This window comes from Leucoraja erinacea, chromosome 4, assembly GCF_028641065.1.
Source record: "Leucoraja erinacea ecotype New England chromosome 4, Leri_hhj_1, whole genome shotgun sequence".
Classification (NCBI taxonomy): Eukaryota; Metazoa; Chordata; class Chondrichthyes; order Rajiformes; family Rajidae; genus Leucoraja; species Leucoraja erinaceus.
Window position 1 is genome coordinate 32,129,999 of NC_073380.1, and position 15,294 is coordinate 32,145,292.

Here is a 15,294-nt window from a genome sequence, read left to right on the forward strand (position 1 = left end):
AAGTAATCCTGATCATAACAAGCTGAAATCTTTATGGAGGAAAGGTTTCTCAATGGGATTTAAAATGCCATCAGACTATATTTGTGCATTGAACTCTTTATTATATTATATTTATTATATGAGACCCTTGCTGTCTCTTCCCCTTCCTTAACCCTCAAGCTGTCTCCTCCCCCCCCCCCGCCCCCGGGCTCCTCCTCCTCCTTTTTCCTTCCTTCTCCCCCCCCCCTCAGTCTGAAGAAGGATTTCGGACCGAAACGTTGCCTATTTCCTTCGCTCCATAGATGCTGCTGCACCCGCTGAGTTTCTCCAGCATTTTTGTGTACCTTCTTTATTATATTGGTCTGATTCCTGCATCTGGTGCCTGCTTTGGCTGACACCAGATGCCAGGCATTGCTGAATGTATTTCCTACGCTTTATTTCCACAATATATTTTAAGGGTGTCTTGGAGATAGGCAAAGTGGGAGTAGGTAGAGGGTTCCTTCATGTAACGTATGCAATATGTTACATGTCCTCAGGCCTGGTCCTGGATTTTTTGTTAACTCTCAATGTTGAGAGGAAAGGGGAAGCTTAGGCCAAAATGTTTGTGCCATGCAAGTTGAATCAAGCCACAATTAGGCTCTTACCGTAATCGTGAAGTTTTTGTGGCAGCTTTTATAATAGCTGATCCAAACAAGTTGTGTGATCTAGTGTATTTTGGTTGCCACCTGGTGGCTGGTGGCATTCAAAGCTGAAATATTTCCCACCAGGCCCCTCTTCCCAAATGCAGCAAAATTCCTTTGTTTACTGCATATCAATCATAGGTTTTTAAATCACATCTAATCACTCTGGCTAATGTCAGACAGGAAAGTGTCAGCTGTGGATATTGTGTGTGCGGAACAGACATAAGAAGAAAGACAGACCTTGCTTATTATATCCTATTGAAGGCCTTGTCCTCTGGCCAACTCACAAGCCAACCATTACATAAAAGGGACTGAAAACGTTTGACTCAGTGACAGGGACAAACAAGGTTTCTAATTTCTAGGAATTCAGCAATTTTAACCGACAACCCAGGAACATTGCCCACCACTGGTCAGACTTGGGAAGTCATCAGAATGGTATCAGATTAGGAAACGGGGAAGTGCAACGAGACTTGGGTGTACTTGTACATCAGTCACGGAAAGTAAGTATGCAGGTGCAGAAGGCAGTGAGGACAGCTAATGGCATGTTGGCCTTAATAATGAGAGGATTTGAGTACAGGAGCAAAGAGGTCCCTCTACAGTTGTACAGGGCCCTGGTGAGACCTCATCTGGAGTATTGTGTGCAGTTTTGGTCTCCTAATTTGAGGAAGGACACTCTTGCTATTGAGGGAGTGCAGTGTTGGTTCACAAGGTTAATTCCCCAGATGGCGGGACTGTCATAAGATGAAAGAATGGAGCGACTGGGCTTGTATGCACTGGAATTTAGAAGGATGAGAGGGTATCTTATAGAAACATATTAAATTATTAAGGGATTTGACACGCTAGATGCAATAAACATGTTCCCGATGTTGGGGGAGTCCAGAACCAGGGGCCACAGTTTAGGAATAAGGGGTAGGACATTTTCACCCAGAGAGTTGTGAATTTGTGGAATTCTTTGCTTCAGAAGGCAGTGGAGGTCGACTCATTGGATGCATTCAAAAGAGAGCTCTTAGGACTACTCAAAAATGCTGGAGTAACTCAGTGGGTGAGGCAGCATCTCTGGAGAGAAGGAATGGGCGACATTTCGGGTTAAGACCCTTGGCGGAATCAATGAATATGGGGAGAAGGCAGGAACAGGGTACTGATTGTTGATGATCAGCCATGAATGGCAATGCTGGCTCGAAGGGCCGAATGGCCTACTCCTGCACCTATTTCCTATGTATCTATGAAGTCTTTCAGTTCTACACAGTTCCCAGTCAGTTTTACCGCCACCTCTTTCTTTTCCAATATTAACTTATGGGCGAGCAGATATTTGTTCCAAAAACACTATTAGAAGACAAAAGCCACAATCTTCAAGCCTGACCACAACCTCTACACCGATTGCACTGATTCCACCTCTCTCCCTGGAACATAAGCTTATTCCTTAGTGGAATTAAACCAAGGGAAGGTGAATAATGTGGGAGAATGATTACACATTCTCAAAGCTGTAGTGGAACTCAGTTAACGTTCAGGAAAAAATAATCCATCATTTATTTTAAAATATGTAAGCTATTTTTCATGAAATACCCTCTAGTTCCACTTAGACTTCACTTTACATCCAGACTTATTTCTGAGCCCGTGTTGTTCAACCTGCTGTTTCTCTTCTATAATTCTGAACATTTGGCACATACTGCCACCCAGTGACCTTTCTTGGAATTACCTGCTGGCACTCATGGCCAAAACATCGCTGATTTAGACTTTAGAGTACAGCATGGAAACAGGCCCTCTTGCCCACCAAGTCCGCCCTGAATAGCGATCACCCCGTACACTAGCACTATGGGCTTCGCATTCAAACTAATTCCGGTAAGCTGTAATTAATCATGCCAACAATGGCCTCATTGGGATGTCTATGATGCAGTGAAAATAGTCAAATCAAGTCACATTTATTTATATAGCACATTTAAAAAACAACTCTCGTAGGCCAAAGTGCTTTACATTTGTTATAAGAATAGTATAAACAAACAAACTACATACATATATACATATAGCCCTCACTCAGTGGACGTCAGGAAAGGCTTGGGAGTATAGATATGTTTTTAGTCTTGACTTAAAGGAGTCGATGGAGGGGGCAGTTCTGATGGGAAAGGGGATGTTGTTCCACAGTCTAGGTGCTGCAGCCGCAAAGGCGTGGTCACCCCTGAGCTTATGCCTAGACTGCGGGATATTCAGCAACCCCAAGTCGGCCAATCTGAGGGACCTGGAGGTGGAGTGGTGGGTGAGAAGACTTTTAATGTAGGACGGGGCAAGCCCATTGAGGGCTTTGTAGACATAGTGGAGGGTCTTGAAATGTATACGGAACCGCACAGGGAGCCAGTGGAGAGAGGCCAGGATCGGGGTGATGTGGTTCCTTTTTCGGGTGCCCGTCAGGAGTCTCGCTGCGGTGTTTCGGACCAGTTGCAGGCAGGACAGGGAAGATTGGCTGATGCCAGTGTAAAGAGAGTTGCAGTAATCTAGGTGGGAGGAGATAAATGTGTGGATGATCTTTTCGAGGCCATCAAAGTGGAGGAATTGTTTTAAATATCAACATTTGTGGGATGGACCGGTAGAATACTTTCATTGCAGTTTGAAATATGATGTTTAACCCGTTGACTTTGATGCAATTATTTGACTTCTTATGGTTTTCTGCAGTGTGTTTCTGTTTTGCTTTATTTTCTTCCTGTGATCAGATCCACTTCAACTTCTTTGTCTCCATTCCATGACAAGGCAAGGGATTATATATAGTATGATACCACCCTCACAAAAGTGCAACATGAAAAGAGGACCCCTGTTCAATTTATGCTTCCCAAGCACTGATTTCTGAGTTTCAAATTGCAGCTATGCCCAGTTCCCATTATCCTCTCATGTGCCTCTCAAAGTCATAAAGCATTGGAGCAGAATTGGCCATTCGGCCCACCACACCAGTATGGAACAATCATGGCTGATCTATCTCTCCCTCCTGAACCCATTCTCCTGCCTTGTCTCCATAACCCCTGACACCTGTATTAATTAACATTCTATCTATCTTCTATCTATACTACAGGTGCACAACCTTTTATCCGAAGATCCAAATAACGAAAACCTCCGAATAGCGGACATTTTTTCAGTCCTATCTCCTAAAACGTCCACTAACAACGCTCATCGAAGACCACTTCCCAGTCATAAAAGAGAAGGTGAGGGTATATTGCGCGGGGAGGGTTAATAATTTTTGAGTAAATTTGCGCAAAATCGGTAACCTATATCACTAGGATTTTTTGCCACCTTACTCACCATTCCCCTCTGTTCCAAACGCATGAAGTTTTTGTCCGATCGGTGAAAGATTAGAAACGTTATGATGATTTAAAAAATTGTGAGATCAGCAGATTGGTCTTCTCCCCTGTCACTCACCATGAAGGTAACGCCCTTTCCGGCACCCGCGGAGAATAAATTCCCAGAGGCGGGGCTGAGTTCGTGAGCAGTATGCGGGCAGAGAGCAGCGTGGGCCGGGAGCTGTTAAGTTGAACTGGAAGTCTGAGTGAAGTCGTAATGCTGAAGGTGCAGGGTGAGCAGAGTGCGAGCTGCGTCTGCTGCGACCACCCTCCCTTCCCACACTCACCCCCCTTCCAAACGCACTCCCGCAGACCCCCCCCTTCCCCACTATGAAGGTAACGCCCTTTCCAGCACCCCCATTCTCCAGACCCCCCTTCCCCAACCCCTCCCCCCATCTCCCACCCCCCTCTCCTTCCCCCACCCCCCTTCTCCCCCCCCCCCCCCCTCCCCCCCACAACCCCCTCTTTCCCAAACCCACCCCCCCTTCCCCAAACTCCCCCCCCTTTTTCCCACCCCCCTTCACCCCCCCCCCCCCCTTCCCCCACACCACCCTTTTGTCATGTATCCCAGATAGGACAATTAAATTCTTGCATTTCTTTCCACATCCTTTCCACATCTACTCTATCTGTGTCTTTCATTATTCTGTTAGTTTCAATGAGGTGTCCCTCATCCTTCTAAACTCCAGCGAGTACAGGCCCAGTGGCATCAAACAAACCCTTCCTTTGGGGAGTGGGGATGGAGAATGGGTGAATGGAGATAATGTATGTAAAATCTAGACAATGAGAGGTAGTAGAAGGAAGTAAAAATTGGATTATAGAGCTATAACATCATCACAGCTGAAAGTAAGCATGCAGGTACAGCATATTGGCCTTCATAGCAAGAGGATTTGAGTATAGGAGTAAGGAGATCCTATTGCAGTTGTACAGGGCCTTGGTGAGACTACACCTGGAGTATTGTGTGCTGTTTTGGTCCCCTAACTTGAGGAAGGTCATTCTTGCTATTGAGGAAGTGCAGCGTATGTTCACCAGGTTAGCGACTGACCTATGATGAAAGAATGGGTCGACTGGGCTTGGATTCACCGGAATTTAGAAGGATTTAAGGATAAGGGGTAAGCCATTCAGAACAGAGGCAAGGAAACAATTTTTCTCACAGAGAGTTGTGAGTGTGTGGAATTCTCTGCCTCAGAGGGCGGGGAAAGTCAGGTTCTCTGGATGCTTTCAAGAGACAGCTGGATGGGGCTCTTAAAGATAGGGCAGATGGGGAAATAGGGAAAAGGCAGGAACGGGGTATTGATTGGGGATGATCAGCCATGATCACTTTGAATGGCTCGAAGGGCCGAATGGCCTACTCCTGCACCTATTGTCTATTGTATTGTCTATGGATGAGATGGGATCTTATAAAAACATATAAAATCCTTAAGGGATTGGACAGGCTAGATGCAGGAAAAATGTTCCCCATGTTGGGGGAGTCCAGAACCAGGGGTCACAGTTTAAGAATAAGGGGTAGGCCATTTAGAACTGAGATGAGGAAAAACCTTTTCACCCAGAGAGTTGTAAATCTGTGGAATACTCTGCCACAGAAGTCAGTGGAGGCCAATTCACTGGATGTTTTCAAGAAAGTTAGATTTAGCTCTTAGGGCTAACGGAATCAAGGGATATGGGGAACAGGGTACTGATTTTGGATGATCAGCCATTCGGCCCATCAAGTCTACTCGGCCATTCAATCATGGCTGATCCATCTTTCCCTCGCAACCTCATTCTTAATGACACCAGCCCCAACCCATTCATCCAGTTTATCCTGAGAGACCAGGAGTGGGTCTGAGAAAAAATGTGCGAGTCTCAACATTTTGTCCACCAATCAAGAAAGCCAGAGGCCATATTTCCTGTTTAGGAAATCTGCATCTGGATAAGAAGTATCATTGCTAGAATCTAACAAATGTTCAGAATAAGAAAAACAACACACACTTTCTCAATGGGTTTTGGACTCCCCTAACATCGGGAACATGTTTCCTGCCTCTAGCGTGTCCAATCCCCTAATAATCATATGTTTCAATAAGAAACCCCCTCATCCTTCTAAATTCCAGTGTATACAAGCCCAGTCGCTGCATTCTTTCAACATATAACAGTCCCGCCATTCCGGGAATTAACCTTGTGCACTCACTCAATAGCAAGAATGTCTTTCCTCAAATTTGGAGACCAAAACTGCACACAATACTCCAGGTGTGGTCTCACTAGGGCACTATACAACTGCAGAAGGACCTCTTTGCTCCTATAATCAACTCCTCGTGTTATGAAGGCCAACATGCTATTAGCTTTATTCACTGCCTGCTTACTTTCAGTGACTGATGAACAAGGACACCCAGATCTCGTTGTACTTCCCCTTTTCCTAATTTGACACCATTCAGATAATAATCTGCGTTCCTGTTCTTGCCACCAAAGTAGATAACCTCATTAAATTAATCCATGTTAAACTGCATCTGCCATGCATTTGCCCACTCACCCAACCTGTCCAAGTCGTTCTGCATCCTTATCGCATCCTCCTCACAGTTCACCTTGCCACCCAGCTTTGTGTCATCTGCAAATTTGCTAATTATCAAAGGCTTGACTTCCCTTGTCAGTAATGGTCGTCTCTTACTCCCCAAATCTTTTTTTCCTCTTTGGAATGAACTGATCCTCCACCTTTTGTATTTTTCCTAGAAATACCTGCTATTGTTGCGGGATAGTGAAGAAATGGGAGCATCGAGCGATAACACCCAGGGCCGGCCCTGCGCCTAAGGGGAGCCCCGCGTTAATTTTCCATATTTCATACGGAAATACAAATTTGCTTTGTTAAATAAAGATTTTTTAAGAATCATTCGCCATACGGATTGTTTTACAAAACCAACATGGATAACAACCGCTGCACGGCCATCAGACACAAACAGCCAGTAGTTAACACGTAGTTATACAATGTGTCATCAATGTGGAGCGAAGGAAATAGGCAACGTTTCGGGTCGAAACCCTTCTTCAGACCCGACCCGAAACGTTAGCTATTTCCTACGCTCCATAGATGCTGCCTCACCCGCTGAGTTTTTCCAGCATTTTTGTCTACCTTCGATTTTCCAGCATCTGCAGTTCCTTCTTATACGTTTTGTGGTGACGGATGCATCTGCGGTTCCTTTCTTTTGGGGAGGGGGGGGAGAGTCCTAGCCCGTGGCGGCTCCTGATAAGTGATGTGTTCCCTCTGCGGGACGCTGCCTTGCCCGCTGAGTTCCTCCAGCACTCTGTGTTTTTTGTTTGGCTCTGAAGTTGAAGGTGTACCCCTCTGTGTCTACCTTCAACTCCCTGTCTGTGGTGGCTCAGCGGGATGGGCAGGGGCTCTGGGGAGAGGATTGCGCCTCTGGTCGAGACCCTTCTTCAGACAATCACAAGTACTCTCACTGACGAGAGTTCAGTTCAGTCTGAAGAAGGGTCTTCTCTCCAGAGTTATTGTGTTGCCTGTCCAGCTGAGCTACTCCAGCTTTTGTCAATCTTCAATTCCACCCCCCGCCTTTCTTCCCAACCTCAGCCTTACGGACCTTAGCCCTAGTTCCTAAAACCCATTTCCATCACTGATTGCAACATATATATAACACCATATTGCAGGTTCTACAGAGATTTTGATTATATTGAGTGGACGATTCTAGATTAATTTATGGGAATTAAACATTAAATTCCTTCCATCTGGCATATAAATTCAAGACAGTGAGATTTAAAAATCATGTTATATTGTGAATTCTTGTGTGAATGGGACTAGTTTGTTATTTGGATACTTAGGCTATTTTTACAAATTATCCTTTTCTTAAGAAATGGAATCTACAGGACATTCTTAATGGGAAAGTAGTGGGCAGAAAGGCATGTCATGCATGGTTTGAAGAGCAAAAACTTGTAGTTTACAATGCCAACATTGAAAAGTTGAGGAAAAACAAGGTGTACAGAGTTTATTGGTTACAATCTGAGGAGTATGATGATGCTACTGATTATGATATGCCAATGTACCAGCCAGCAACTGATCTTCTCCATAAAGACTTGGTCTATTGCTAGAAATTGTAATTTATTTACCTATCTGTTACGGACTTACAGCATATAATACAATAATATTAAAGTTCTGATCTTGAGAATATCACATTTTTGAATTTTCAAGGCAGTCTGGGTGTTTATTACTATTTCCGTCACAACGGTCAATTTTGTAATTAGCTACAATTAGGTAACTAACTAATTATATGCTTTAATTTCATGTCGTCCAACTAAGATGTTTTATATTTGTTTCAGAAAGCTTCAATCTATAATAACTGAACATTTCAATCAGTTCTCTTAATTTTTAAGAAAGTTATGGGCTTTTGACTGTCCTCGATCACAGCTTTTGTGTTAAGTTAATGGAAAAGCAATAGGGAACAAGATGCTATTTTCCGAGTATGAGAATGGCCATAACTTTGTTAATACTGAAGATATGAAATTGAATTAGGTGTCAAATTAAACTTCGTTTTATGCTTTATCTGATGGGATAAATTGCAGACTTGATTTTTAAAATCTCAAAATTTTGTTACGTTGCTAGAAAATGTACCTGCATCTTGGAGGCCGAAGGTTGGGGTGTTAGCCAAGAAAGATAGACTTCATTATCCCTCAGTACAGCATCATTAAGAATGATGTTGCTGTACTGAGGGATAGCCAAGTCTATCCCTCATTGCTAGCAGCTGATGGGAAGCGGCTGTGAAGTGGGAAGCGGCTGAAATAGGACAGCACTGCTGGGGAGGGGGGAGAGTTCCTTTCACAGCGTGTGGGTAGTTTGTCCAGGGGTAAAGTTGCGGGGAGGGCAGGAGCATTGAGAAGGAGGCGGTCGGGGATCATGCCAGGATCCAGCTCAAGAGCGGGTCAGCGGGCGATGGATAACAGGACAGTGGGCGGTGGAGCTTACTCCATATGTCAGTGCGAGTAACCTCAATTGATCCCTTGTTCACGTTGACACAGGAATAAGCTTCACCGCCCGCTGTGATGTTATCCATCACCCGCTGACCCACTCCGCTCTATGATATTTGCTCTTGAGCTGGTCTCCTCACTGTTCAGATGGAGAGCATTGCCAGAGGTGAGCGGGCCGGCAGAAGGCACTGAGATGGCAGTCAGTTCCACTGTCTGGTGATGGTGGCCACTCGTAGCCACGCAAGCTACTTCCCTCCCAAGCCACAATGCGGTTGCTCCACGCCCGGAGCGCCGCGGCAGCGGTGAGTGAGTGGGTTACTGGCATGAACCCGACCCCCTCCTTCTCTACACTCCCGCCCTCCCCGCAACTTTACCTCTGGCTAGACTCCCCACACGCTGTGGAAGGAACTCTCCCCCCAATTGGTCCCTTGAACTAGTATAGTCATTCAATAAGATGACAACTGATTCAACTTGTCCCTGTGTGCTCCCGTTTTTCCCACCATCTTTCCACCTGCCATCACCCTCCACCCCCCACCCATTCAGTAATTCAGAAAGAAGGAGATTTGGAAGCCTTGGGCAAATTGAATTGTTACTTTATTTATTTTTATGGAGAGGAGAACAATCTGCGCATGCGCGATTTAAGATTTTTTTAAAGCCGTCTGACTGTCATATTACTCACGACACGTGACTCATTTATTATTATTTATATATACTTCTATGAAAATTATTCCCAATTGGGCCCCGCACGTCCTAAGGCCGGCCCTGATAACACCATCCCTGAAACTGAAGAAACTCTGATAAAAAGCAGCCACATTATCACGTACAAAATGCACTCTGTGACTGAGGCCACTCACAGACATGTTTATGTTTCAATTCTTGCTGCAATGACAAACCCTTAATGCACTGCTCAAACAAACAACAAAAATCACAAGGAGGTTTTGTTTAATGTAGATGAATGGAGCAGAAATGAGTCATGGGCCTCGAAAGTGTTACCAAAAAGAGAGATTTAACTGCAGTTGTGGGGACAATGGACTACATGAAAGGTAGTTAAATAGGAATGAACTTGAAAAGTATCGATTGAACAAAAATAAACCAAATAACACAATTTAATTACAAAGACTCAAGGGCTCCAAACTGGGGGAAAGAAAGCAGTGAAAACCATCAATATATTACAGCTGTAAACTTGGGAAAGTCATTGGAAAACCATGATGTTGGGGTCATACCAGGAAGCCCAGATCCATTAAAAATAGGCTAGAAGCAGGTGTCCTTAGACCAGGTCCATTGAGATTGCACTTTCCTTCTTCACAGACCTAAAGTATTACCTTACGTATCAGGATTCCCACTACTTATTATTTCACCTAGTGGAAACAAAATAGTCTTGACGATGATTAAAGCCCAAATAGTTATAAGTATCTCAGACTACTAAAACCAATTTGATCATGAAATTCAAAGAACCAATTCCTATAAAATGCACATTTATTTGGCCATGGCAAATGTAAAAAATGATTCATTGATAATATAAAGGTGCAAGAAAAGTGTGATATTAGGTTTAACACAAAAGGTATTTCACGGTAATATATTTTTATAATTCACAAAAGGTACAACTTTAGGCAGTCAAGATAGACCTCAAATGAATATTCAATGTAAAAAAATGAGCAATATCACCACAAGCAGTTGCCAAATTGAATTTACAAACCATTCATCAACTGATGTAACCAAACGCCTCCATAACCAGCTACAATCAACAACTGATCATATATTTGCGAGTTATGCTGCCTTCTAGTGACATTATAGACACAGATGTAATATTTATAGTATGGTCTTACAATGGTCTCTGAAGTAGTTTTATAGAAATTCCTACAGATTACAAATATAACAAGATAAGACATATTGTCAGTATTTAGTCTACCTGCAGTGAAGACAAAGCGGCTGCTCTCAGTTCTCAGTAAAGAGGTAAACAGGTCACTCGGATTATATTCCTTATTTTGTTCAAGCAGGTATTTGATTGGCCTTCCAATCATAAAACCTAGGACAGAATGAATAAAACATTTATCGTCAGAGTCTCCTGGAAACCAATGGGACTGAAAGGTGGTGTTGTGTTTCACCCACTGCTAGCTAATAGGCATCGCACACTGCTCCAGCCAATCGGGCTGCTAATTGAAATCAAGAATAAAGGTGTTTGTAAAGAATATTTTCCTTGTAATTCACTTAAATAATCATATCTGGATATGAATAGTCCCCGACAAGTATAGAGTTATACAGTGTGTAGGAAGGAACTGCAGATGCTGGTTCACATTGAAGATAGACTCATATTTCTGGAGTAACTCAGTGGGACAGGCATTATCCTCTGGAGAGAGGTCTGTAGAAGGGTCTCGACCCGAAACAACATCCATTATGTCTCTCCAGAGATGCTGCCTGCACCGCTGAGTTACTCCAGCATTCTGTGTCTATCTATAGTTGTGTCTATCTACAGCATGGAAACAGGACTTTCAGCTCAAATCATCCATGCCAACCAAGGTGCATCCTGAGCCTTTCCCAATTGCCTGTATTTGGCACATATCCACCTGAAATTATCCAATCAAAAAACCTGTCCTAATGTCTTTTAAACATTGTATTTGTACCCACTCCACCATCTCCTACGGCAGCTCATTCCATATATCCACCAACCTCTGCGTGAAAAACTCGCCCCTCGAGTCTTTTTAAATTATTTCTCCTCTCTCTTTAAAGTTATGCCCTCTAGTTTTAGATTTCTCTACCCTTGGAAATAGACTGCAATCATCCACCTTATGTATGCTTCTCATAATTTTACAAACCTCTATGAAGTTACGCTTCTGCCTTTTCACTGTGTAAAACAGTCCCAACCTATTCAAAATCTCCGTATCACTCAGCGGTGCAGTAGCAGCAACATATTATTGAATCTTTTTTACACCCTGTGTACCATAATCAATTCAATTCAATTATTTTCCATAAAATGGTGACTAGAACCACACACAATATTCCTGTTATGATATCAACATTGTCCCACACAGCTGTAACATTATGTCAAATTTTCGTACTCAATATCCTGGTCCAATAAAAGCAAATGCGCCACATTGGATTGCCTCTTTCACTTTCACATCTGCCTGCGTCATCACTTTCAAGCAACTATATACTGATACCGTAGGTTTCTTAGTTCTACAATACATCCCCAAGGCCCTACCATTTATTATTTGTCCTTCCCTGGTTTAATTTCTCAAAATGCATAACTTGGCTCTTTGTCTGAGTTAAGTTCCATTTGCCCACTTTCCAGATGGTCTAGAACCTCAAACAACCTTCTTCACTCTCCTCGACTCCATCAATTTTAATATAATCTGTAAATTCACTTCTATTCTCATGCAAATTGTTAACAAACAACAAAGGTCTCAGCGCTGATCCTTGCAACACACACCACTGATTGCGGGCTCCATTCTGAAAAACAACCCTCCGCTGCCATTGTCTGAACCCTTCCAGCAAGTCAATTTTGTATCAAATTGGCTAACTCACCCTGAATCTCATATGAGCTCACCTTCTGGACCAGTCTACCTCATCAAAAGCTTTGCTGAAGTCCATGGAGACAATTTCTACTGCCCTGCCCTCATCAATCCTCTTGGTCACATCTTTAAAAAACTCTAAATTATTTTGGTATTCTTTGTACTTCGTGATACATAAGAAAATTACCGTATTTCCCAGCAATGAAGACGCTATTTTTTACCTTAAAATAAGGCCCGAAAAATTACCTGCATAATTGGAGGCGAAGCAGGTGTGTCAAACTCATTTTATTTCAAAGTCACGTGAGTGACTACGTGAAGAACCCCGCCAGTCCGCATGCGGGTCAATACGCGAGACGCAATGCGGCGGGTTGGAGCAGTTCGCAACTGCTCTGGCAGGTAAGTAAAGTTTACTTTCAGCGGGCCGCTGCGATAGCGATCCTAGAGTAGCTCATGGAGGCGGCCGCTCTTGCGGCTGCCGCCATTGGAGCTCCGTACGGGAGCAGGCAGCGGATTTCTGGAGGCCGCCATGGAAGCTCCATAGGAGCTCGGTTTTCATTATTGCTGTCCGGATTTAAGCCACCATGAAACTCCTTTAGGAGTTTGGGGCTGCCGGCACGGCTTGGGAGCTCGCTGCTAAAAAATTAGCAGCAGACGGTTAAATATAGCCGCGGCTATGCTTCGAATCGCTGCTCAGTTACAGCGACCGGTGTTAGCCGCGGCCAGGGCAGTGAACGATAGGTTCAGCTGCCATAGCGCCTAAAAACCTTTAAACATAGAAATGCTGCTGGGACAGCATACGCTGGTATCAGCATATAGTGTGTGCTCTATTCATTGGGGCATTTTATTATATCACACATAATTCTTTAATTTGTGAAAAGAACTGGTTAAGGTAGTTAAAATAGAACTCACAGTTTTTAATAGCGGTTGCTGTTCGGTCACGTTTGTGACTATCGCAGCAGATAGGACATTTATTATCATACACCATATAGTGTAGGAAATTTTGACTTGCCATTTCAACACAGAATGGGACTCCACTGGAGCGGGCGGCTCCATTGAGGCTCCAGGAAAGAGCTCCTGGCTTGGGAAGCCTTTTTCAGCTGTCTATTAGACATCTGTGGAGCTATACCTAGTGCAGGGGTGCGTCATGATAATTTCCACTCAGTGGAGGGGACTGTTGGAGATCCTTCATAAAAGAGCCCAACCATGGGGATCAACAAAGCAGTCGAATCTATGGGGTTATGCTAATGCTTAAATCATATGAACTGTGACAATGCCTAGCAGGGTTGCAGCATTTCTCCCACTATGTCTAGTACAGGGTTGCGCTCTATTTCCTCCCTGAAACACTCCGTTGAGGTTCCAGAGGGGAATAAGGACTCGGAGTCACTAGCAAGTGCAACCTGTCTGGTAAGTATAATGATGATACCGACAGAGCACCGATCTGCACAGCTAGTCCCGGTTCGGCTCCTAGAGGGAGCAGCTTGACAACCCCAAGTCGGGGCAAAGTCAAAGCTAAGTCTGTGGGACAAGTCCTGTAGGACGATTTGGATCAACAGGATGCTGTCCCCACGTATATGCCAGATATGATTGGCCGTTTGACTCAATTGGGACATCTGATGAATCAGATGGTGGCACGAGAAATGCTCCCTGTTAACAGAGGCACGTACAGGCAGTGTGAATCACATGCCTGAGGCAGCTCCTGGTTCAGGGTTGCAATATTCCTCCAACTCGGATGAAAGGAGTGGTGGAGATGGTACCATATATTATGCTCCGTGTTACGGAGGCATGCACAGGCAGTTCATGTCATACGCCTGCGGCAGCTCCTGGTTCAAGGTTGCAATATTCCTCCCACTCAGATGAAAGGAGTGGTGGAGATGGTGCCAAATATTATGCTCCATATTACGGAAGCATGCACAGACAATTCAAGTCATATGCCTGTAGCTATCCCTGGTTCAGGGCTGGAATATTCCTCCCACTCGAAAGACTATCGGAGATGGTGTCACTAAATATGCTCCGTGTTATGCAAGCACGTACAGGCAGTCCGAGGCATACGCATGTGGCAACGCCTGGTTCGGGGTGCACTATTTCTCCCACTCTATGAAAGTGTCAGAGATCAGTATGGAACTGACTCTGAGCATGACTCCGAACATGACTATGTGCCTGAATCCCATGCTTTAATGCATGATGTATGAGAGTCGCATAAGGAAGAGCTGCCTGCTCTTGCCTCTAAATTTGCTGTTCCCTCGGGGACGAACAAGCCACTACAAGAGGAGTTGGCCAGCGGCATTAGCTATCTAATATCACACCAGCTGAAGAAATGACAAACATGAAAGACAGGGTCTGCAAATGGGACTTCGCTGAAGCTCCAACAAGCAAATCGACTCGGGGTCAGAGACGCTGGCAGGTAAGGTCTCGTTATTAACCTCCGTAAAACTCCAAATGGAGCAGTCTGTCGGCCCAGGTTTGGGTTTACTGGCAGCATGGGCTGTCTAGTATTTTTTCACTGTCTCTGGGATAGATCCGGTTGATGTAGAGACATTGGCAGGGCCTTGTAAAGTAACCTCTGCAAGTTCCAAGTAGGAGCAGTTTGGTTACCCTGGTTCAGGGTAGACCATCATGGAACTGGCAGGCCATATGGGTCATATTGACCAGGGAAGCACTACCTCATCATCTGTGATTGAGGTTATCAGACTGCTCAGTAGAATAAAGTAGTTGAAGTCTTCCTCAACACATGGTTTAATTTCTCCTCAGTTAGTAGAGTTGTCGGTTCATTGGAATCATCATTGCCATGCTCTCTGGGATAGGTAGTTACCAGCAGGAAACTGGTCTGGCATATAATATATATTTTTTTTATCTGACCTGCAGGTTCATGTT

The 15,294-nt window shown here is 44.2% G+C and overlaps 1 protein-coding gene across 3 annotated transcripts in view; it reads right to left on the reverse strand.

The window, feature by feature from the left end:
- Window positions 1–15,294, reverse strand: part of LOC129696253 (dnaJ homolog subfamily C member 5-like) — a 156,571-nt gene that overhangs the window by 53,961 nt on the left and 87,316 nt on the right. For all 3 annotated transcript variants that reach the window (XM_055633978.1, XM_055633977.1, XM_055633976.1), the window contains one exon: window positions 10,824–10,940. The gene's annotated coding sequence lies outside the window, so the exon portion shown is untranslated. The remainder of the gene's footprint in view (window positions 1–10,823; window positions 10,941–15,294) is intronic.